Source organism: Myotis nattereri, assembly GCF_964212035.1.
Source record: "Myotis nattereri genome assembly, chromosome: 11".
In the NCBI taxonomy this organism is placed as follows: domain Eukaryota; kingdom Metazoa; phylum Chordata; class Mammalia; order Chiroptera; family Vespertilionidae; genus Myotis; species Myotis nattereri.
The window spans coordinates 23402926-23426471 of record NC_138086.1 but is presented as its reverse complement, the minus strand read 5'-3'; positions in this window follow the sequence as shown (position 1 = coordinate 23426471).

Sequence of the window (23546 nt, the reverse complement as noted above, 5' to 3'; positions counted from 1 at the left end):
CACACCCTGGTTTCTTTGTATCCCTCTCAGTGCAGACTATTCCATAAACCAGACCCATCAGGAGGGAGGACAACCTGAGCATCATCGGGGCTGGAGAAACAAGGGCATCTGGGAGTATGACCTCGAAAAGTTCTTCCCGAGGAGGTCTCCGGAAGAGCATTTCGTCTCCACCTCTTCCTCTCTCTGCCTCATGGTTCCCCCCCCCCCCCCCCATGCTATTTCGATGATAACATATTCAGCATCTGGATGAAGGTTCAGTATGAAGGTCAGCCATGCAAATGCTGAATCCACACCACATGCTACCTGCAGATAAGCAGAGGAGAAGATGGAAAGGGTGCAACATCTGGCCGGGACGTTTCCCTCCATCATTTACTCAAAGGGTGCTTTGGCATCCTGAACGCACAGCACGCACTCAAACGCAAAACAAGCCTGGCTTAGCCAGCTCTCGGCACCCCCAGCCCTCCTTGGCTTTGGACAACAACGCAGCTCACAGCCCTGAATTCTGAAACGTATTCCTGCCCAAGCAGCCTCCACCGCCAGCCCTAATGCAAGAGGAAAATTTCATTCCCTTTTGCTTCCTGAAATGACCTGTTTTTCTCTCCCCTCTTCCGTCTTCCCTGCTTCCAGCTCCTTGGGTCTAAGTATTTATGATGTCATGACTCATTAACATTCCTCCTAGGACATCTTTAATAAATATGCTGAGGGGGAAAGCTTCTGTTTGAATATTAAATATTAAATTTATAAGACATATAATCCTCCTAATTAAGTTGAATGTAGTCTTGTGTATTCGATTAAGAGAGAAGCAGCGGAAAAGGAAGCAGTGGGCACTAAACAGCCCAGGGACCTGGCTGCAGAGCTCAGCCATTTTAAATTCTAGCAGCTTTATCCTCTGTTCCTTGGGACATCAGCCCTCCCAGCATCTCGGGGCCCTAAGCCAGGTAGGCAGGCAGGGCTCAGAAAGGATTCCTTCGTCCACTATCCCGTTCTCTGCACACAGGCCAGACTCCAGTTGATGTCCAGCCTGAGAAATGGGGCCTCTAGCATTTGGAGTATCTGGGGGCCTGGCCTTGTAACTCCCAGCCCAAAAGTGAGCGCCCCGGGCCAAGCCATCCTATCCCAGAGCCACCCTCCAGGTCACTCGATCTCCAGGCTCCCTGCCCACAGGCACCAGGTGCCCTTGAGTTTCTGTAGTTCTGGGTTGCAGTGTTTCACAATGGAATTTGCCCCAAGCATTTTCACTGTGGTTAAGGCCTGCTCCTCTCTGGCCTGCTTAATACCTTCTAAAGCAGTGATTCTCAACCTTCCTAATGCTGTGACCCTTTAATACAGTTCCTCATGTTGTGGTGACCCCCAACCATAAAATTATTTTCATTGCTACTTCATAACGGTAATTTTGCTACTGTTATGAATCATAATGTAAGTATCTGATATGCAGGATGTATTTAGGCGACCCCTGTGAAAGGGTCGTTCGACCCCCAAAGGGGTCGTGACCCACAGGTTGAGAACCGCTGTAAAGGAATGCCCCCGCCCCACCCCACCCCTCCCACTCGGGTCCCTCGCCTTCCCACACTGTTGTAAATGTTTCCCTTCACGTCCCGCATGGTTCAGGGTTCAGTATCTGGAAGAGGAGCCGCACACAAATGAAAGAGAAGAAACAAGAGATAATTTGGAAATATTGGGGGGCCAGGCGGGTAAGTCCAACTCAAGAGGAAGGACTTCCACCGGTGCTCAGGCCCCACTGACCTTTTATAGTCAGAGGTAAACAAGGCAGTGGTCACCATAGTTACACAGTTCTTGTGAGTTTCACCTGTTTTGACCACAGTTACACTTCCCTCAGCCCATTAGCCTCCCAGATAAGATCCAGGGAGTGTTATAAGGTCAAGCCTAATTATCCTAAGAGGACTGTGCCCTCTAAGCTGGGACATGTTTGTGACTTTGCCAGCAGGTCAGTCCGAGGCTTAACCCTATATCGGTTCCCCACAGCTCACCTTACACGCATCTCCTGGGAAAGTCCGTGCCACCTCTTCTGCTTCCTGTGTCATCACTGTCTTTTTTATCCAACTCTTATTTCTTGAGGCCCCACTACATGCCCAGTCGCCTTTCAAATTCTACAAGTAACAACAGAATAAAATAGATCCTGCCCATTGAGAGCCAGCTGTCCACAGGCTGCCTCCAGAGTGGGGAAGAAGGGTGACCAGTAGACCAGGACTAAGGGCCACTGTGCCCTGTAGGAGCAGGAGGGCTAAGAGAAGACTTCCGAAGCACAGGCCCAGAGCAGGGGCCCCGGATGTCTGGATGCAAGGGTGGTGCTGATGGAATTCGGAGCCAAGGGTCAGGAGGAGTTAGGGGAATCATGTAGATGCGGGGAGAAGTTGAGCAGAGTGTGTATGGGTGGTGAAAGGGCGAGGGCTACGCCCTCCATCTTGCCCCGAATCCTCCATTTTGGGGCAGAGCCATGTGCTCGGCAAGGCTTCTTCCTGGAAGCCCAAGCCTCTGCTAGCCACACCCAGGACTTCTTTAAACTAACCAATGACAATCAAGGGACGTGCGCGCCATAGATACGACCACATCCTGTGTAACAAGATACCGACTTGCACCTGGCCAATCGGCAGGGCCCACAGTCCCCTCTCCTCCCCTTACTCCACCCCCCTATAAAACTCCTCTTCCCATCGGGCTAGGTCTCTCTCTGCCACTTGCTGCTGTGCCAGTAAGGTGGGTAGGGGAGCCAAACCCGGGTTTGAATAAAAGACTCTCTGCTTTTGCTTCGGACTCGACTGGCTCCCTGGTGTCGTCTCTTGGGGAATCCTGAAATCTGGGCATAACAGGTGGGTGGGACCGGGAGAGACAAAGGGGGCAGAGACATTCCAGACTGGTCAACCGGTGCAAAGGGAGAAACCTTAAGCAGCTCACTCAGGGGTAAGTTCTATTCCATGCTGGGACATGCATGGGGCCAAGTGGCAGGGTCAAAAGGACAGGAGCAGTCTTCCTTCTCCCATCTCTGCTGGAAAAGGGATACCCTTCTTTGCAAAACAAAAAATAAAAAAAGTCCTTCACACCCCAGTTAGTTTTGCTCAATGGATAGGGCATCAACCTGCAGACTGAAGCGTCCTGGGTTAAATTCAGGTCAAGGGCACCTAACTTCGGTTGCAGGCTCAATCCCCGACCCTGGTCTGGGCACGTGCGGGAGGCAGCCAATCAATGTGTCTCACGTAGATGTTTGTCTCGCCTGCTCCCTTCCACTCCCTCTGAAAATCAATGGAAGAATATCCTCAGGTGAAGACTAACAAAACAAACAGACAAGTCCTTGCCCACCTGTGCCCTTGTGACGCTGCTGGTCTGGCAGCTGCTTTCCTGGGAATCGATGGGAAGTGGCTGCTGCACACACGAGCTTCTACTGAGAACAGGAGAGTAAACAACCTCTGGCCCTTTCTGCAAAGGAGAAAAGCAGAAAAGTGCTCTGAATCCCAAATGGAAAAACAGATCAAAGGGAGGGTGGGGCATTCCTGAGACAGAGGAGGGGGCAGTCAGCCGCCTCTGCTCCCTGAGATGTGGGACCCAGGAGGGTCCTTGCTGCTGAAGGCAGGGGGGCAGGCAACGCCACTGTGCCCAGAATCAACCAGGGAACAGAGGAGCTCCTGCCGTCTCGGGGCAGGTGGGTGCAGGACAGCTCAGCTTGGATAAAGGCTCAAAGCTGATGAAACCCAAATAAAATACAGATTTCTCAGGGCAGCAGAGTAAGCGGGTCTGGTCTGGGATCACTAGCCTTGGGTAGCTGGGCCCAGGCTCCAGGAGCCGAAGCTCCTGTGCCCAAGACTTGCAGAACGATGCATCTTTCTCATGCATCTGACGCAGACTGGGTGTAGAGCGGAATCAACAGCAGTGCTTTATAAATATGCATGTGGAAAAACTGGAGGAAAAGGCACCTACGTGTTTACAGTGCCTATCTATAGGCCAGGGACATGTGGGTGATTTTGAGGTAGCTTCCCCATCAACCCTCCCCCCTTAATTATGACTCATAAGAGTCTGTATACTATAAATCCTTGAGCCTGCAGGCTCTCGCTGCATTTAAATGACCAGCCTGAGAGCATGTTGTCAATATCATCTGGGAGAGAGTCAGGAGCAGGCAGGCACGGCTGCGACCGCAGGAAGTGGCCCCAGACAGACCCAGGAGAGACAGAGGCTGCTGGCTGGACACAGCGTTAGCTGGTCAATACCCTTGGATCTGGGCCCAGAGCTCTCTGTCTGGAAGATTATGGGGCGGAAATCAGGCCAAGAAAGGAAGATTTTGCAGCGAATGGGGAGGAACCAAGAAAGCAAAACATTGATCTCAAGAGATTCCACTGAGGCCCGGCTGGTGTAGCTCAATGGATGAATGTTGACCTATGAACCAGGAGGTCACCGTTTGATTCCTGGTCAGGGCACATGCCCAGGTTGCAGGCTCGATGCCCAGTAGGGGGCGTGCAGGAGGCAGCCTTTCAATGATTCTCTTTCATCATTGATGTTTTTATCTCTCTCTCCCTTCCTCTCTGAAATCAATAAAAATATTTTTTAAAAGAAATTCCACTCTGTTAGGAAGGGAATCTGACCTATGGGGGGGACAAGCAGTAGGGTCCAGAATTAAAAGGGGACATTCAGAAGAATGGGGTACACCCAGACTTCCGGGGTTGGGGACACAGCAATTAGCCCTGAGAAAGGAGAGCAGAACAGGGGGTAGGACAGCCTGAGGCAGAGCCAAGCAAGCCTTTCTCGGGTTCATTTGCCAGGGACATGCTCATCTGAGCGGGGCTCCACGGGGAGCTGGCGAAGACACCCAGGCCTTCTGGCATTTCCCCCGACGTCTGCATCCATTATGTTTGCTGATGTTCTCTGGGAATGAGATTTTAGACTCCTGGGTAGGAAGGGATAGGATAACAGGATTACAGCACTTCCTGTGCCCCCCCCCCACACACACACACACACGCACACACGCACACACACACACACACAGAATCACAGCAGGAAGGAGAGCCTGAAGGAGCAGTCTCTGAGCTTCCCCCAGTGACACTCCACAGGGTACACATTCCAAAGCTGTGGCCTCTGTAGTCACCCCACAGGGCTCCTGGCTCCTCTCAGCAGCCCTCCGTCACGTACAGCCCCAAGAAGCAGCAGTGCAGCGGGGGAAATGGGGAGATGATGCCCGAGTTCTCCCTCACCACCCACCCCCACCTGTGAGCACAGGGCTGACTTGGCTGGCTGAGTGGCACCCGGGTACACAAGCTTATCAACTACCCCTTCGTCGTCAGAGATGGCACGGGCGGTATAAGGTTCGCATTCATTCATACTGCTTCTGGTTGAGTAGCTAGTGCCGGGCACGGACACAAAGGTCACTGCTTTCACTGAGCTTACCTTCTCGTGGGAGACAGGAAAAAACAACACAAGATAAGTACAGAGGTGAACAAAATCTTACTCCCCACCTTCTTAAGGTTAGAGTGTCCCAGGCTCAGTCCTTGAGCCTCTTCTCCGCTCTCCTCTCCTCCCCCTCCTGTCCTGTCCTCTCTCCTCCTCCATCTACACACTGATGACTCTCATACGTGCATCTCTAGCCTGGGTGTCCCCCTGAACTCAGGCTTATAACCAAATGTCTACTTACTATCTAACCTGGCTGTGTGTGTATGCATGTGTATGTATACATGTAACACCTTCAATTTAACATATGCAAAACTGAACTCTAACCTTCCACTCCCCAACCACAAATTTGCTCCCACCTAAATCCCCCACCCAGTTCAGTACAACACAACCCTTCCAGTGGCCCAGGCCTACAACCTTGAAGTCATCCTTGACTACTCTCTCTTTCCAACACCCCATATCTGATTTGCCAAGAAGTCAAATTTGTCACAAAATCCCTACAGGACTTCTGTGGGCACTACCTACAGAATACAATCAGAAGCCAGCCTCTTTTCCCCACTTCACCAGGTGAGTCACCACCTTCTCTCACCTGGATCATTGCAATGACTCCCAACAGGTCTCTCTGCTTCCAACTCCGCTCCTACAGGCAGTTCTGAGCCCAGCAGCCAGAGGGACCTAGAGAATGGGTGTCACCTCTCAGGAATTGCCCAGAATAAACAGTCACTTGTAAATGGCCAGACAAACTGGGAGGGCCCAGGGTCTGCCATTAAATTCATCTGATGGGGTAGAAGAGACCCTAGAAAAAGTGTTCTTGCTTTAGAGATCAGCAGAAAGAGTTCTGTCCCCCCAACCCCTTTTCCCACACCCCACTCCCTCCGCAAATTAAACAGGAATCCAGGGTGGAGCCACGAGAAAGGAGGCGAGCAGGAAAAGGAAGCTCAGGCTTGGAAACAGGGAGCCTAGACCCGCCTGTGGTCTGCCTTGAATTCCTAGGACCTAGAGTTCTACACAGAGGTTTAGGGCCAAACCCCATCATAGTAACCAACAGTGCATATCTGTGGGTTATATAATCATCACATATCTCCCCACCGCACCAGCAGGACAGGAACACATCATTTGGCATCTGGCTGGCTCCTCTCGGAGTTATGACTAATGCCTGCAATATAAGGCATTGCTGGATGCTTGGCCTGCCTGCCTATCTAATTAGGAAAGTAGACAATGGGGAACAATCTGTGGTCTCTTAAGGTCTGACAGTCATGCCGCATCCATTTGCATTGGTTTAAGCTCCCGCTGAAGCCCCAAATGCAAATATGCAGACACTGTACACCACAGCTCCCAGGAGCCTGTCTATCTCTGAGTTAGAAGGAGCCCCGCCCCCATGTCCACTCCCAACACCACCACAGAGAGGACTCTCTGTTGCTTTGCTCATAGTCTCAGCTCTAAGGTCACCCCCACCTTCCCACCTCACACCCACAATCTCTCCATCCTCCAGCTGTTGCCCGGAGCAACGGTGTGTGGTCAATACCATATCATCCAGAAGCAGCCTTAAAATCATCTCCTGAGCATCCTGAAGATGCATGTGGGTCGGGGATTGTCACTGCTGGCTGCTCGCTCTGTTTTCTCTCACATCTCCACTCTAGCTGCCAGGGACGTCTCCAGCTCCCATATGGTTGGCAATTAGTCAGCGAGGCCTGGCGAGCCTCAGTGCTAGAAGCTCTAGGATGCAGCCTCACTCTGTTTGGTGGAGGTGGGAACCCCTCAGAGGGGGCTGCAGGAGGGAAGGAAGTTATTTGAGTGCCACTTCGCAAGGCCTTTGGTGCCCAGCAATGCCTTCCTTTGGAGCAAACATATGAATTACCCAGAGTGCAGTGCACTGCTAACATGGCCTGTGTATGTGTGCTCCTGCATGTTCGCAGGTAGGAGCGGGGGCGGGGGGGGGGGGTGAGTGTTGTTTTTTGTTGTTGTTTTTTTTAAATATATTTTATTGATTTTTTATAGAGAGAAGGGAGGGGGACAGAGAGTTAGAAACATCGATGAGAGAGAAGAGAAACATCGATCAGCTGCCTCCTGCACACCCCCACCCTGGGGATGTGCCTGCAACCAAGGTACATGCCCCTGATTGGAATCTAACACGAGACCCTTCAGTCCGCAGGCTGACGCTCTATCCACTGAGCCAAACCGGCCAGGGCTGGAGTGTTGTTTTTAATATTGTTTGATGCAATCATGCTGCATTGGGAGGTAATTAGTCCATAAATAATTGTGGAATAAAAATGTTCCCATGTAGCCCTAGCCAGTTTGGCTCAGTAGATAGAGCATCAGCTTGCAGACCAAAGGGTCCCAGGTTCGATTCTGGTCAAGGGCATGTCCCAGGTTCAATTTTGGTTGCAGGCTCCTTCCCGGCCTGGGCCCTGGTCAGGGCTTGTGCAGGAGGCAACCAATCGATGTGCTTCTCTCACATCAATATTTCTCTCTGTCTTTCCCTCTCTCTTCCACTCTCTCTAAAATCAATGGAAAAATATCCTTGGATGAAGATTTAAAAAACAAAAATGTTCCCATGTAGCCTGGCCAGTGTGGCTCAGTGATTGAGTGTCGCCCAGAGGTCACTGGTTTGATTCCTGGTCAGGGCACATGTCCAGGTTGCAGGCTTGATCTCTGGTGGGGGATGTGCGGGAGGCAGCCAATCGATGTTTCTCTCTTACTGATGTGTCTATCTCTCTATCCCTCTCCCTCCCCCTCTCTCTAAAATCAATGAAAGCATTTTTTATAAATGTTCCCATGTAGACTTGGCCCAGACAGAAGCCAGCCTTGCTAGCCACCAGGTTTTATCCTATCTGCCAACATCAGCCTGAATGCAGAGACAGCCTTACGTAGTCACAAAGCCAGGAGAAACTTCTTCTGGACAAACAAAAGCACTCTACTCAGATGTCAGCTTGAGCACAGCTTTTAGATTGGCTGAGACATTTATTTATCGTTGTTCAGAACTGAGTGAAGACTTGAGAATAGAAACAATGTGCTCTAGATAAACTTCTGATTTCCTCATTTTTTTAAAGCAATTATTGGTGTTTTATATCTAGGTATGAGAAATATAAAGATAAATGTGGTAAGGTCCTTCCTTGCCTTCACTATTTTCAATCTTCAAAAACATCACTCAAAACTTTTTAAAAATACATCTTCAAATCAGATATTGCAGACATGTAGATGTCTCCCTAAAAAATGAATGAATTGCCATCAATTTCCAGCAATGCAGTAGGTGAGATAGCTAAAAAACCACCTATTAACCAAATGCTTAGAAATGCTAGATAAAATAAAGCAAACATCCTTTAAATGCTTGGCTGAGCTCATAAGAAAGCAAGGGAAATATTTCGAGACTAAAAAGTAGAGGAAGTGGAAAACCAGTGTGGGAAGTGCTTCTGAGGCTATGGCTGCACTTGGATCACTTGCTGGCCTTGATTAAAGGAGAACTAAAGAAGTTTGGGGCCAGGCTGGTGTTGCTCAGTGCTTGAGTGTCCAACCATGAACCAAGGGGTCACGGGTTTGATTCTCAGTCAGGGCACATGTCCGGGTTTCGGGCTCAATCCCCCATATAAGGTGTGCAGGAGGCAGCCCATCAATGATTTTTCTCTCTCATCGTAGCCAAAAAAGTGTCTTAGGAATTTATAACCACAGGTCTGCCCTACACTGTCTGCATAGTCGCAGAGCCTCCTGACTGAGAAAGTAACATAGAAGTGGCCCCTCTGTCAGTGCCCAGAACACATGACAGAACAGTGTAAACCATCTCTGAAAGAATACACTCTTAAGCACATTGAACAGAATACCACTGAGAAAGCTCCATCAAATAAAAGCCAATCAGCCCAACTTACAAAACACAAGACAAAGCAAGCAGGAGTAATCAGAAACAACAGTCAGCAGAATCTGACCCACAGGAGTTTTAGATCATAGAGGTATTTGATACAGACTATAAAAACAAAAATTCAAATTCATTTATAATATAAAGGAAAGAGTCAAAACAAGAAAGCAACAAGACACTGAAAATAATGGTGTGGAATTTCCATAAATAAATAATAGTAATTAGATTTGAAATTCTATGAAGTTTACTGTTTCTAGAAGAACTTGCAAGATAATTAGATTTTTTTTCTTCTAAAAAAGAAAAAAAGTAGCCAAAACCAGTTTGGCTCAGTTCATAGAGCGTTGGCCTGCGGACTGAAAGGTCCCAGATTCGATTCCGGTCAAGGGCATGTACCTGGGCTGCGGGCACATCCCCAGTGGGAGATGTGCAGGAGGCAGCTGATCGATGTTTCTCTCTCATCGATGTTTCTAACTCTCTATCTCTCTCCCTTCCTCTCTGTAAAAAATCAATAAAATATAAAAAAAAAATTAAAAAAAAAAAGAAAAGAAGTAAATGCTAGATAATTTTTTTCTTTTTTTTTTTATTTCAGAGAGGAAGTAAGGGGGAGAGAGAGAAGAAACATCAATGATGAGAGAGAATCATTGATCGGCTGCCTCCTGCACACCCCACACTGGGATCGAGCCCACAACCTGGGCATGTGCCCTTGACCAGAATCGAACCTAAGACCCTTCAGTCTGCAGGCCAACACTCTATCCACTGAGCCAAACCAGCTAGGGCTTTTTTGATTTTCTTTAAAAATCTTGAAGAGCTGAACACTAAGGAATTATAAGGTCAAAATCTATGTGATGGAGAAAATCACGAATCCTGAAGTTACATTTGCCCTGAAGGCATTTGCCAAAATAAGAGAAGTGGAACCTTAAGTTTACTCAACCTCATGAGGCTCGGGAGATAAAAGACAAAGCCCAAGACCTGCCCAACCTGGGGAGTCCAATACTAGAGCTCTTCCCATAAGGTTTAGAACCCAAAAGGCTGTACCCTCAAGATAAGTATTCACAGAATACACTAAGCCCAGCCCATGCCCACACTCCCAGGGACCATGCAGAACATTGCCTTGGCACAGAGGAGAACAGGAGGGGAAAGACAACTCTACTACTGAAATATTGTAACCACAAGTCAGATTTGCAGCTCATTTGGATGGTTCAAATAACCTCAAACTTTCAATTCAGCTTAAAGAGGCTAGTACCTGTATGGAAGAAGAAAATAAAACCCCCTCTGTTAAAAAAAAAAAAAAATGTGGCTTGTAGTCAAAAATAACCAAGCACACAAGGGAGCAAAGCACCATGAATAAAAAGAAGCATCGACAACAAGTAGCAGGAACAGACCTGCAAACATATCATATATCAAAATTATAGCATTAGATTATACAAGAAAAATGTATTATTTAAATAAGTAAATAAATAACAAGCTTGCAAAAATCTGCAGGCTAACAGATAACTATTTTCCAAATGACTAAGCAGATCTGAAAAAGACCCAAATTAGAATTCTAGAATTAATGGTAAATTAGGATTAAAAACTCAGTGGACGGATATAATAGGAGTTTGGAGAATCTGAAGAGAGAATTCGTAAAGTAGAAGATATAGCAGAAGAAAGCAACTCCGCGGAACAATGAGATAGAGATGGGAACAATTTACAGAAAAAGAAATGGAGGGACTTCGGGCTCCTGCTTAGTATATAGAAAGTTGGAAAGAGCATCATTCTGCACTTACAATAGAAAGTTACCAAGGAACCTGAAAATTGACTATTTTTGTTGAGCCCGTCAGAGAGTTGACGTCACAGCGTCCTAGAGGCTGGGGTTATGAGGAGAGCCTGATAAAGATACACACTTTCAGTTACAAGATGAATAAAGTCTAAAGATCTAATGCATAACAGGATGACTAGATTGATAAGACTGTGTTGTATAACCGATATTTGCTAAGAAAGTAGAGCTCAAGTGTTCTCACACAAAAAAAGTAATTATGTAAGACAATGAATGTTAATTAACTCAAATGTAGAAATCCTTTCACAATGTACATGTATATCAAATCGCCACATTATACACTTCACATATATTATAATTTCGTTTGTCAACTATATTTCAATAAAGGTAAAAAAGAAAATAGTGTTAAATAAAGTAATTTTAAGGAAAAACATTTTGACAAAGGGTATTCTACAAATCACCCCTAGTCATGCTCAGGGTGCAGCCAATTGGGGGGTTGGGGCACCGCCCCCTGTCACACTCAAGGCAGGGTCAATAGGGAAGTTGTGGCACCACCCCCTGTCACGCACAGAGCAGGGCGGATCAGGGGGTTGGGGCACTGCCCCCTGTCATGCACAGAGCAGGGCTCATCAGGGGGGTTGGGGCTCCGTACCCTGTCACACACAGAGCAGGGCCGATCAGGGGAGTTGGGGCACCGCCCCCTGTCACACACAGAGCAGGGTGGATCAGGGGGTTGGGGCGCCGCCCTCTATCACCCACAGAACAGGGCCGATCAGGAGGTTGGGGCGCTGCCACTGTCACACTCAGGGCAGGTCCGATGGGGAGGTTATGGCTCTACCCCGTCACACACAAAGCAGGGCCCGTGGGGGGGGGGGGTGGGGGGGTTGGGGCACCGCCCTCTATCACCCACAGAGCAGGGCCGATCAGGGGTTTGGGGCACTGCACCCTGTCACACACAGAGCAGGGCCGATCAGGGGTTTGGGGTGCTGCACCCTGTCACACACAGAGCAGGGCCGATCAGGGGTTTGGGGCGCTGCACCCTGTCACACACAGAGCAGGGCCGATCAGGGGGTTAGGGTGCTTCACCCTGTCACACAGAGAGCCGCAGGGCGATCAGGGGGTTGGGGAGCTCCCCCCTATCAGGCACAGAGCAGGGCTGATCAGGGGGTTGGGGCACCGCACCCTGTCACACACAGAGCCGCAGGGCGATCAGGGGGTTTGGGCGCTGCCCCCTGTCACGCTGATCCCGGTGCCGGGAGGCCTCGCAGCTCCGCTGATCCTGGTGCCGGGAGGCATATTACCCTTTTACTATATAGAATAGAAGCCTGGTGCATGGGTGGGGGCTGGCTGGTTTGCCCTGAAGGGTGTCCTGGATCAGGGTGGGAGTCCCCACTGGGGTGCCTGGCCAGCCTGGGTGAGGGGATGATGGCTGTTTGCAGCTGGTCACACACCCTTCAGGGTGGGGGTCCCCACTGGAGTGCCTGGCCAGCCTGGGTGAGGGGATGATGGCTGTTTGCAGCTGGTCACACACCCTTCAGGGTGGGGGTCCCCACTGGGGTGCCTGGCCAGCCTGGGTGAGGGGATGATGGCTGTTTGCAGCTGGTCACACACCCTTCAGGGTGGGAGTCCCCACTGGGGTGCCTGGCCAGTCTGGCTGAGGGGCTGAGGGCCGTTTTCAGGCTGACGGGTGACTGAAGCTCCCAACCGCTCCTTTCTTTCTTTCTTTCTTTTTTATTCTGGGCCAGCTTTAGCTCTGAGGCCTCTGCTGCTGAAAGCCTTTGTTTACCGTCTGTATTTGATACAATGTTGCAGTCCGGCTGGCTGAAGCCCGGCTGAGTAAAGCAGGTTTCTGGGGTTTTGTTTAGCTTCTATATTTGCAACATAGTTGCTTAGAGTTGCAGCTGAGAGGCCGGCAAGTCAGGCGGGGAACGTTGGGAGTCCTCCATCACTGAAGCAAGCAAGCCTCCCTGTTCTCATCAGCCGCCTGGCTGCCGGCCACCATCTTGGCTGGCAGTTAATTTGCATATCTCCCTGATTAGCCAATGGGAAGGGTAGCAGAGTGGCACCAATTTGCATGTTTCTCTTTTATTAGTGTAGATTCTACCAAACCCTCAAGAAAGAAATAATTTCAATCTTACTCACAGGAATAAAAGTCAACTTATGAGGCTTCCAAAATTTTGATTCTAACGTCAAATGGGAATAATGTAAGGAGACTTTTTAGGCTAAACTCATTCATGAACAACAGATATAAAAATGTTAAATAAAATGTTAACAAACTGAATCAAATACTGTTTAAAACCATAATACATCACAACCATGTAAGATTTATCTCACAAAGCCAAGGAAAGTTCAAACTAGAATATCTACCCTAACATCATAAAGTGCATTCAGAGGAAAAGATAGAAAACTACATAATCAACTCAATAGAGACAGAAAAATCTTTTGATTAAAAAAGCATTAAGGACTTTAAAGATCTTATCAAACCAGAACTAGAAGGGATCTCCTTAACAGCCCTCAAAAACTTTATCAAACATTGTACTTACGGTGAAATAGAAGTATTTCTTTTTAAAACCGGGAACAAGGTAAGAATACCACTTTCATTATCTCTATTGAGCATTTTGCTACAAGTATAAATCTGTTATTATTCGCAAATAATATGACTTCCATGTATAAGTCCCAAGGCTATTTTAAAATAATAAACATTAATAAGAGAACTCAGTGAAGTTGTGTGATATAAAGTATTATACAAAAATTAATCATAATTACATATAGCAACATCAAAAAATTAGAATATTTAACTTTAAAAATATAACTTAAAATAGAAAATAAAACCATAAGGTATTTTAAAATAAATCTAACAATAGCTATATATGATTTTTATAGATAAATTATAAAATACTACTTAATTTTTAGATGACCTAAAAATTCAAAAACAATTCAATGTTAAAGGATAGAAAGACTAAATATCATAAAGATATTGATTTTTCACCTTGGCCAGTGTGCTCAGTGGTTAGAGCATCAGCCCATGCACCAAAGGGTCTCAGGTTTGATTCCTGATCAAGGGCATGAACCTGGGTTGCAGGTTTGATCTCCAGCCCTGGTCATGGTGTATGCATATGTCTCTCTAACATTCATGTTCCTTTCTCTCCCCCCACCCACCCCTTTTCCAATCTCTCTAAAAATCAATGGGAAAAATATCTCTGGGTGAGGATTAGCAAAAAATAAAAATAAAAAAGATATTGATTTTCTCCAAACAAAAGTATAATTTAGTGAAATTCCAATCAAAAGTCCATAAGGATTTTTCTCAGAGAAATTAATAACTTCTGTGGAAAAGTTAATGGCCAGGAATAACCAAGACAATCTGAGAACAAGAAATCAGGTGGGTAAACTTGCCCTCCCTGAAATCAAGACTACTTACTAAGGTTATAGTAATCAAAACGATGTGGTATTAGCATAGGGAGAGACATTGGATTAATTAGGGAGAATCCAGAGTCCAAAAGGGGATTTACACATATAAAAATAACTTGATGTAACAGATCAGGTGAAGTAAGGATGGAAGATTCAATAAATGGTGCTGGCACAATTATCCACATGAAAATATAATTGATCTAGCTGCTACCTCACACCATATACAAAAAAATAATAATAATAATTGCAAGTGAATTAAGACCTATATGTGAAAAGCAAAACGTTGAAACTTTAGAATATATTTAAACTATAAGAAAACATGTTATAACCCTTAGGCAGAAAACAATTTTCTTAGCAAGACACTAAAAACACAGACTGTAAAAGACAAGACTGATAAATTCAACCAGATTAAAACTGAAACTTTTAGGGCATCAAAAATCACAATAAACATGGTGAACATATAAGTCATAGACTTAGAGAAATTAGTTGAAATGCATAGCAACAATACAGAAGTTGTATCTATAATATGTAAGGAACTCCTACAAATAATAGGAAAAGACAAACTACTCAACATACAAATCGACAAAGAATATGAATAGAGATTCATTGAAGAATATACAGAAATGCTCTGAAAGCATATTTTTTAAATGCTCAACAACACCAGGGATAAGGATCACAAATTTAAACCACAATATAAATCCATTTCATACCCATTAAATTGGCAAAAATTGTGAGACTACTGGATGCTGGCAATGACGGGGCACCACAGGAATTCTCTTTGGTGTTCAGCAAATCATTTTGAAGTGCAATTGGACCATACCCAGTAGTCCTGACAAGGCATCTAACCCATGGCCCAGCAACTCCACTCTGAAACAAATCCCATCAAACTCTTCTACGCATGGCCGAGGAGTTTATGAAAATGATATTGCAGCATTGTTTAAAATAAGGAAAAATTGGGAATGCCCTAGATGTCCATCAAAGAAATTAATTGTTGTGACACATCAATTCAGTGGAATACTACACTATTTAAGATGATTAAACTAAAGCCATGTGTATCAATTTGACAAATCTTCAAACTTAATTTTGAGTGAAAAAAAAGCAAGTTTTAGAAGGGTAAGCGGAATTTGTTAGCATGATACCATTTATATAGCTTTAAAATGTGCAATCTACAGTAATAAAAGGCGAAGATGTTAATTAACCGTACCTTCGCTACGCCCATCAGCCAATCAGAAGAGTATGCAAATTAACCCAACAGAAATGGCCGTTAAATTTGCATACTGCAGGCAGGGCGGCACAGTGCAATCCACCTGCCCCACTACCAGCTGCCACCTGCCCCCCCACCCTCCAGGCCTGCCATCCATGTGCACAGCCCTGCGGCCAGTGGGGGGGGCCCCAGGAGATCATGATCCGCCCGCCCCGCGCCCTGCCCTGCCATGCCGCCCGCCAGGCCTGCCGTGTGCGGGGGGAGCAGCGTGGCGGGGCAGTGCAGCAGAGGGCCTGCCATCTGTGACCCAGCACGGGATCCAGGCCTGCCATCTGCCACCCGGGGAGCGGGCCTAAGCCAGAAGGTGGTTATTTCCCGAGAGGTCCCAGACTGTGAGAGAGCACATAATGTGCTGAGGGACACCACCCCCGCCCCCCCGCCAGTGCACAAATTTTTGTGCACCGGGCCTCTAGTACATGATATAAGGATACATATGTTTATATTGGAGGTTTAAATATAAGGGTGATAAACACCAAAATTAGGATAATGGTTACTTGAAAAAAGTGAATGAAGGAAGGGGAATGTGACCTGAGAGTTGGAGGGTGTACACAGGGATCTTTGTAATGTTTCTTTTTTCCTTTTTTTCCCTCTCTCTCTTTTTTTTTTTAAGATTTTTTAAAATTGATTTTTTAGAGGGAGAGGGAGAGAGACAAACACCAATGCAAGAGCGAAACATCTACCGCCTGCCTCCTGCACAGCCCCCACCGGGGATTGAGCCTGCAACCTGGGTATGTGCCCTGACCGGGAATCAAATCAGCAACCTTTCGGTGCATAGGACCATGCCCAACCAACTGAGCCACACCAGGCAGGATTGTAATATTTGTTTGTTTTTCTTACACTGTGTGATGCTTTCTTGTACAGTATGTTTGTATTATTCTCTATATCTTTTGGTATGCCTAAAACATTTTTTAGTTTTGCTTTTCTTCAACTTTTCATTTTAAAATAATTACAGATTCACAGGGAGTTGCAAACATGCTACAGAGTGGTCCTCTCTCTTGGACACTCAATACCCCCAATGGTTACACATTACATAACTATAATACAATATCAAGTTACGGGTATTGACATTGGTACATGTGTTACGGTTCTGTCACTTCTTCATGTGTAATTCACGTAACCACCACTGCAATCGAGATACAGACCTGTTTCATAATCACAAAGATCACCCTCACCCTATCCCTTTATAACCACACCATCCCTCCCCTGCTGACCTCCACCATCCCTAACCCCTGGCAACCACTAATTTGTTCTCCAACTCTATCCTTCGTCACATTTAAATGTTATGTAAATATATGTGACCTTTTGAGATTGGCTTTTTTCAGTCAGAATAATACCCTTGAGATCCACCCAAGTTGTGTGCCTGAATGGTTCCTTTTCGTTTCTGAATACTATTCCGTGGTATATCTATACCACAGTCCATGTAACCACTGGGCTATTGTACTACATTTTGGTTGTTTCCAGTTGGAGACTGTCACAAACAAAGCTTCCATGAGCAATCAAGTAGAGAGTTTATGTGAACAGACGTTTTTAATTCCTCCAAGATAAATGTCTAGCAGTATAATTGTTGGGTTATATGGTAAATGTGTGTGGGTGTATATATATATATATATATATATATATATATATATTTTTTTTTTAAGAAATTGCCAAATTATATTCCAGAGCAGTTGTACTGTTTTCCTTTTCCATCAGCAATGTGTAAGAGACCCAGCTTGTCCACGTCCTCACCAGCATTTGGTATTGTCATTATTTTTCATTTTAGCTGTTCTGATGGGTGTATAGTGATCTCTCATCATGGTATTAATTGCATTTCCCTGACAACTAGGGCTGTTGAACATGTTTTCATGTGTTCACTTGCCATCTCTATATCCTCATTGGTGACATGTCACTCCATGTCTTGTGTCCATTTTCTAATTAGATTGTTTTGTTTTCTTAGTGTTGAGTTTTGAGAGTTCTTTATACAGTCTACATGTAATTTCTTTGTCAGATATGCAGTTTACAAATATTTTCTCCCAGTATATCACTTGTCCTTTCATTTCTCTTAACAGGGTCTCACACAGAGAAAGATTTTAATTTTGATGAAGTCCAATTGATCAATTTTTTTCCCATGTATAGTGCTTTTGGTGTCATGTCTAAGAAGTCTTTGCAAAGTCCTATATTTTCTTATAAACATTTAAAGTTTTATCTTTTACATCTAAATCTATAATTTTAGTTCATTTGTATATAAGGTATAAGGTTAAGTCAAGGTTCTTTTTTGCCTATGGCTGTCCAATTACCACTTGTTGGAAAGACTATACTTTCTCCATTTAATTATTTTTGCAACCTTGTCGAAAATCAGTTTGGCATACTTGTGTGGGGCTAGTTCTGAGTTCTCTATTCTATTCCATTGATCTATGAGTCTATCCCTCTACCAATACTACATTGCCTTGCTGTATGGTCAATCTATATAATTCAGTCTCTATATATGCAAGACTGCTTCAATATTTAAAAATCAATCACTATAATCCATATATCAACAGACTAAAGAAGAATCACATAATCATATAAGTTGACTCAGTAAAGACATTTGACAAATTCAACACTTTTTATGATTTAAAACCTTCAGAAAACTAGGAATAGAGGGGAATTTCCTCAAATTGATAAAAAAAAATTGACGCCGAAACCGGTTTGGCTCAGTGGATAGAGCGTTGGCCTGTGGACTGAAAGGTCCCAGGTTCGATTCCGGTCAAGGGCATGTACCTGGGTTGCGGGCACATCCCCAGTAGGAGATGTGCAGGAGGCAGCTGATCGATGTTTCTCTCTCATCGATGTTTCTAACTCTCTATCTCTCTCCCTTCCTCTCTGTAAAAAATCAATAAAATATATTTTTTTTAAAAAATTGACGAATATATATATATATAGCTAACATCATACTTAATAGTGAAAGATTGAATGCTTCCCTTCAAGATCAGGAACAAAGCAAGTCTGTCCACTCTCACCACTGCCACGGCACTAAAGCAAGAAAATAAAATAAAAGGCATACAGACCAGAAAGAAAGACCTTAAACTGTCCCTATTTGTGATGACATGATTTTCTGGGCAGAAAATTACAGAATCTATAAAAAAAAAAAAATACAACTCCTAAAACTAATAGGTGAGTTCAGCAAAGTCAGAGAAAACAAGATCAACATACGAAAATCAATAGTGTTTCTATACACTAGCAATGAATGCATGGAAACCTAAATTAGAAGGCCATTTCCAATCACTCAAACAGAAATGGAACACTTAGGTATAAATCTTTTTTTAATGTACAGACCTTAGAGCTACAAAGACTACAAAGCACCGGTGAGAGAAATCACAGAGATCTAATTAAGCGGAAAGACATATTGTGTTCACGGATTGAGGGACTCAACACAGCAAAGGTGTCAGTTCTCCGCAACTGAGAGGCAGCTTTAATAGCATTCCTAGCAAAATCCCAGCAAGGCTTTTTGTCAATGCTTTAGAATTTTACAAAATTTCTTAGATCAACTAATTTTCATGGGTTTCAGCGGGAAGAATGAATGTCTGTGTGCATGTCATGTATGTGTATGTGTGTGTAAGATTAGGCCTTCATTTAATTCCATGAAATACAACCCGTGGCTGTGCTTGGCTCATGGTGAGGGAGGGTGTAAAAACCTTCTCCCCAGTTCAGTCCAGGTTACATGAAATCCAAAAGACAATCACGCGTGAAACAAAGAAGGAGGTGGGTGGCTGTGTTGCATCCTGTGTTCAAAGCTGCTTTTACTTGTCCTTTTCTCCCTTCACCCTCATCGGAGGCCAGCGTGGAAGATATTTCTTCCCCTCCCAGCTGCCTCTCAGCACAAAACTGAGCACAGAGGAGATTCGCCATACATTCCAGAATGAACTCTTCATCTAGTTAAAATGACTTCCATCATTTTCCTCTTGGCCTCTGCCAAACTAAGAGAGACCCAGTGTCTAGTTGGGTCGTTGTAGAGCCACATAGCACCCTTTCCTGCATCCTGCCCAGCCAGGAAGGCCATTTATTCTTTTATCTTCTTCAAACAGTTGTTCTCTGCCTCCGCACTCCCGCTGGCACACAGGTGTCCTGGTCTCATTATGGAACACTCATTAACATTCACCCTGGGCACCCTTGTGGGTGTCCTCTCTACCCACAGAGGTGTCTAGACTTCCATGAGTATCAGCACGAGGAAAGTAGATTAAAAATCTGTGCTGAGTCAACAGGGAGGGCACAGAGCTCTGAGGTGGGACCCAGAGCGAAGGGGCGGAGGGGGACATCTGGAATGCTTTGACTAATGCCACTCACAAGTCAGCTTGACAGAGGATCCTATGAGAAAGTCAATTAAACAACTTGTCTAGGTGGTGCTTGGGAATTTGGTTGGTTGATAACCCAAATATAACTCAGCTACCTTCATACTTCACACTTCAATCCAAAGGTCTTGATACTGTGTCTATAGAACCCTGGTTGGGTCCCACTGAGTTCAGCTTGGCTAAGTTCAGGGCCACTCGAAATGCTCTGCAATTGTTCACAGGGTGCTCATGACCAAATGCTGGCTTCTTTCTGGCTTCCCTGCCAGTGGGGGATAGGATGAACTGTAATTAGTGAATCAGTGAGTATTTACCACCTGAGTGCTCTCTGGGTGCCAGGTGTCACACTGAGCACGCTGGTAGGTAAAATGTCAACCAAGTCATGGGGCCTGCTCTCCAAGATCTTACAATCTAACACAGAGGAGAGGTGCCCTCACATGAGAAACAATGGGGAACTCTTCACTCATGCACTGATGTCTACATTTGCAGGTCAGTTAAAAGAAGAATGATCAGGCCCTAACCAGTTTGGCTTAGTGGATAGAGCGTCAGCCTGTGGACTGAAAGGTCCCAGGTTCGGTTCCCGTCAAGGGCATGTACCTTGGTTGCGGACACATTCCCAGTGGGGGATGTGCAGGAGGCAGCTGATGGGTGTTTCTCCCTCATCGATGTTTCTAACTCTCTATCCCTCTCCTTTCCTCTCTGTAAAAAAAAAAAAAATCAATAAAATATATATTTTAAAAAAATTTAAAAAAAAAGAAGAATGATCAGAATAAATGTAAACGTCAAGAGCAACTTCATGATCAGGGAAAGACTGTTGATGGGTCTTGCAGGATGGCTAGGGATTGGGCGGATGAAGAGGAGAATAGAAGTTGTTGGAAGCAGAAGGACCTCACAAGCTCCACAGAGGGGAACAGTCCAACCAGCAGCTGTTCCCACATCCACGATGGGTTACCCTTCCACCGCGAAGGGAAAGCACACGGAAATGACAGCCACCGCTGCTGATCCAGAGGGATCCCCACCTCACCTGTTCTCCCTGGAACTTCAGTCTGCAGACCAAAGCTCTCTCCACTGAGCCAAACCGGCTAGGGCATCTCCCTGGAACTTTAGGGGACAAGCCACTGACACTTCAGAAAAGCACAATTTAGTGGGAGAAATGGACTTGGCAGTAAGACTCGCTCAAGTTCAATGCGTAGGTGACCTCGGGGAAGCTACTCTTAACTCTCCTCTCAGTTTCCTTGTGTTCCAAATGGAGCTAATAATGGCACCAGATTCATGGGATTGTTGTGAAGAATAAAGAAAACAATGCTTGTACACGGCCTGGAACGTCAGACACACTGCATGAAAGGTAGCTCTTGCCGCTGTTTTATGCCGTCAGTAAGTGTTCACGGAGACTTGCTTTTCCGCAGTCACCGTCAGGTGGCGTTCCTCCCGCACGCTTCTGCTTCCATCTGTGACCCTTGTGCTTCTCCCTGAAGAACTGGATAGATCTGCTAGGGAAGAATCCTGTCTCCATTTGCCCAAAAATGCCTAGGTTCACCTTCGCCATTGAAGGGTGTAGGTAGTATGTTAGGCCAGCAATTCCTTTCTTAGCACTTCGAAGACCCTGTGTTCTGGCCGCCATCATTCTGGTGAGAAGCCAGGAGTTGATCTTACTGCTGTTCATTTGAAAGTAGTACGTTTCCCCCTCTTTGGCTGCCTTTCAGGTTGTTTCTCTTTGTCTTTTGTTTCTGGCCATTTTTCTATGATGGACTTAGATACGTGGTTTTCTTTGTATTTATCCTGTTTGAGGCTCATGGGTCTTCTTGAACCCATAGCTTGATGCCATTCATCACTTTTGTAAAATTCTTGGTTATTATTTCTTCAAAGGTTATTTCTCCCCATCGTCTCTCTCCCCTCTTTCCGGAATCCCTAATGCCTACATGTCAGACCTCTCTGCCTCTGATACTCTTTTCTGAAATTTGCATGTTTTATTTAGTCTGGATGTTTCATTCTCACGGTTTTCCAGATCACCATGGTCTTCAGTGTGTCAAATCTACTGTTGAACCCATATCGTGGTGTATTTTTTCAGTTTTAGAAATTTCCTTTCTGTTTCTAGTCCGGTTCTCTGACATCCCTGGTTTCTAGAAGCACCAACCTGCCTGGCTCCCTTCTTTGGGGAACTTGGACGATGCTGACACTCAGGCAGGGTGAGTGTTCTGGGAAAGCCCCAGCTGTGTGTGTGTGTGGGGGGGGGGGGGCACGTCTGCTCTCCTGGGAGGGGCCACCCCTATCCTGCAGCCACTGTGCCCCCTCCTCACTTGCAGAGAAATTCTACTAATTAGGCAGAGAAATCAAGTCAGGCAAATAGGGACATCAGCTAGACCCGGGACACTGCTAAATAGAAAACGCTACGTAAAATGAATCCGTGGAAATGTGGTGAAATAAATCTGGGGCCCGAGTAAATCAGAGGCTCAGTGTGGGTCAGACGGCCTCCTGGTGTCAAAATGTAAATGTGAACCAGAAATGTCACACTTCCGCACTCCACGGACCCTGTCATGTCTGCGATTTCACATTACCTTCTAAGGAGCTCTGAGAAACAAGTCTCTCCCGTCTTAGAAGGTGGGGACCGGTGCTCCGGGGAAGAAAAGATGGGTACCTTCCAAGCCACGCAGCTCTGTGAGGCTGGAAGACAGCACCCATGACTCAGCGAGCAGCAGTTTGCCCACTGGGGTGTCGGAAGCGCAGGGGTGTGTGGCCGTGTGTCCAAAGGACCTGAGGCCACAGCTGCGCATGGCATGTTTCCCCAGAGGATTGATTCTATCCCAAGGTTCACGGAAATTAAAGGCATTATTCTTATACTAAACAAATGTGGGTTTTATATAAAGCACAATGCAAATGTTTGCATGAATTATTAAAAATGTTTAAATTAGACTTAAAACAAGTTTCCATATTTACAGAAGTTAGCTTAGAGCTCTGTAGCATCCTCCCCTGACCTCTACCAGGCTCTTATATGACTAGCTGTGTGACTTTGGACAAGTTGCCTAACTTCTCTGAGCCCAATTTTTCCTGCCTGAAAAATAGGATAATAATGCCTGCCTCACAGGGTTATTGTCATGAAGATTAAATTAAGATACATAGGAGAAGCCCTGAAAACAGCCTGACACTGAAAAAAAAATGAAAACATTTATTTTTTTATCATTATTATGTTGGAATTTTTCAAAACTAACAGGAACCAAGAAACAATCACCCATTAAAATCCACAAAAACCTAATCTGTCCAACTTAAGGTTTCACTTGAAAAGCAAGAACTGGAAGAGATTTAGAGAGTTGAAATTACAAACATGATTAAGGATTAAAAAGCAGATGCTTGCGGAAAGGTTAAAGGAGCCAGATTTTCTTGGAATTGAGAAAGTAAGAGCTGGAAGAGAGACCTAGAAACAACATTCACAAAATTTAAAAAAAGGGCTCGGCTGGCCCGGCTGGTGTGGCTCGGTTGGTTGAGCATCATCCCCTGCACAGGAAGTCGCAGGCTTGATTCCCTGTCAGGGCACACGCCTGGGTTGTGGACTTGATCCCCAGTAGGGAGTGTGCAGGAGGCAGCCAA